Source organism: Schizosaccharomyces cryophilus (genome assembly GCF_000004155.1).
Source record: "Schizosaccharomyces cryophilus OY26 unplaced genomic scaffold supercont4.22, whole genome shotgun sequence".
NCBI lineage: Eukaryota > Fungi > Ascomycota > Schizosaccharomycetes > Schizosaccharomycetales > Schizosaccharomycetaceae > Schizosaccharomyces > Schizosaccharomyces cryophilus.
In genome coordinates, this window is record NW_013185645.1 from 1 (window position 1) to 2,392 (window position 2,392).

General features: G+C 33.0%; 2 non-coding genes across 2 annotated transcripts; one reads left to right on the forward strand and one right to left on the reverse strand.

Annotated features, from left to right (window-relative positions):
* The first annotated feature begins 514 nt into the window (after positions 1–514).
* SPOG_16436 lies at positions 515–629 on the forward strand. The gene has a single exon (XR_001203132.1). It is a non-coding gene; the product is annotated as a 5S ribosomal RNA (ribosomal RNA).
* A 1,369-nt stretch (positions 630–1,998) lies between these two features.
* Positions 1,999–2,071, reverse strand: SPOG_16437. The gene has a single exon. It is a non-coding gene; the product is annotated as a tRNA-Arg (tRNA).
* Between the last annotated feature and the right edge of the window lie 321 nt (positions 2,072–2,392).

The following is a 2,392-nucleotide window of genomic DNA, read 5'->3' on the forward strand; positions in this document are numbered from 1 at the left end:
ACCTTATTTACACGTTATTTTGCATGATGCCTCATAATTGCACTTGATATAATCTTGTTTATTATGTGTGATAAACAGTAAAAAAATACTCTTTTTTTTTAAAAAAAACGAAAGCTTCTCATTAACATACTTGTATAAACGAAATATAAACGAAAAGAATGAAACGATAAACCAACATTTTTTGCAACTGTAGAACATATTGTTACATGTATTTTTCAATTTCATTTCCTACTTCGTAGCATCATCTATGAACGCACAATCTATTTACATGACAACAAGAAGCAGCGGCGTTATCGATAAAAATTCAAGGTTTATATTGTTATTGCGCTTGCCGTGAAATTTTACATGTCATTCAGGTATGAGAAGTATATGAATTTTACAAAATTTCGATTAACGAGTGATATGTATTTATGTGGTATCTCATAAAAATCTTATATTCTCATATCTCTTATTTCAAGTACCTTGTGTAATTAATATTATGTATGTAGATTTTATAACATAATTACAGTTGTCTACGGCCATACCTAGGCGAAAACACCAGTTCCCGTCCGATCACTGCAGTTAAGCGTCTGAGGGCCTCGTTAGTACTATGGTTGGAGACAACATGGGAATCCGGGGTGCTGTAGGCTCCTCTTTCTTGTTGTTCTCTTTGACTTTATTCCAGTTTTTTGTGTTTTTTTTATATTGTTTCATAAATTGAAATGGGATGTCTTCAGAATCCTCGAATTTCCGCATATTTTCCTACGATGGAAATGACAACACTGTATTGGAGGTTTCAATAAATAATGCAAGCGATGTTGGCAAACGTGATTCAAAATATATCTGCGGCATAGATTGCAAACAAAAGTTTTATACCGAAAAAGCAGTAATCCTAACATGAGTTATAATGTGTCAAATAAAGTACATTATGTCACTTTCCCAACAAAGCTCAGTTTAGGTCACTTATGCTATTTTGAGAAATATTGTATGCACGATAGATATTCCGCACTAGTGGAAGACCAAATGGATGCAGATAAACTTCGCTTGAGAATTGAATCCAGTGCTCTATCAAGCAGAAGCGATTACTCGGTATTGTAAACCCTAAACCCCTTTTCGTATCGGTAAAACATACACAACGCTTCCATTTTCAGCCGTACATGCCAAAAGTGACGAATGTATATGAAAAAAAAAAAAGCTCTTATTTATGGTTATACCTTTCAAAGATGCATATATAAAAAATTGTAGATGTGAATATTAAGAAAGCAAATTAAGGATGGCTAATATGTATTTTAGGGGAATAGGGAACCTATAAAGACTTCCCCTTTCTCTTCAACATCTCTTTTTCACTGAGTTCAATGATTTTCAATCTCTTATTAACCCTTTTCCTTAAGAGCTTCTTAGCGATAATGTTAGTCGGTAGTAGAAAATCAGAGTTGCCTATATAAGAGCTTTCATAATACCAAAAAGCCTTTAAATTCTTTTACAGTTTTCTCGCCGATAGAAAATATGGCGATGGATATTTTATATATAAAGCGAAGTTGACGCAAAGGATGGGATGATCCATATCATAAAAAATCGATAAGGAATAACGATGCAAGAATGTTTGGTTGCCTTGAGATTTCAGAAGATTTTTAATTCCCAGAAAATAAGCACCGTGTAGTACATACAGAGGCGTAAAAAGATTACAATAACTGCTATATCAAAGTTTAAAAGAGGACATATTCGGTGAATATTTTTACTATAAACTTAACGTATTTTTTGAGAGTAAAGAGTAAAGAATGTCATAAGCTCATTTATCGAAACTATTTTATTAATTTCGTACATAAGTGCTTGCACATAATTAGTACTTGCAGTTGAAGTATAATTTTAAGGCTTTGAGAAGCTATAAACTATAGTTGTTTTTTATGAACTTTAAAGATAATGAAGGCAGAAAAATAGCGATTGAAAAGAAATAATAAACCAAATAATGGAAAATAGAAGCAAAAAGGAAATAAGAAATAGGAAGAAAACAAGAGTTTTTGACCCCGCCAGGAGTCGAACCTGGAATCTCCTGATCCGTAGTCAGGCGCCTTAACCATTGGGCCACGAGGCCTCTTGTTGGTAGATGCCTTTCTCTATGCATTTTCATCACTAGTACGTAGCAATTAGGCGAAAAAAAATCGCGCTTCTGTTTTTTTGGGTTTCTTTTTCTTGTTTTTTTCTTTTTTTTTAATTAGCCTAATCAGTCATTTTGCACTTGCTATTATTTGATTCATTCGTTCGCTAATTGTATAACATTTGATTTTTCAGCTTTTAAAGTACAATTTATCATGTTTTTACGGAGAGAAGGGATGGTTGCCTTCTTCTTTCTCTTGGATTATTCGCTTGCTATCCAACATAACTCAAACAGCAATTGTATTAACAGTGAAGAAAA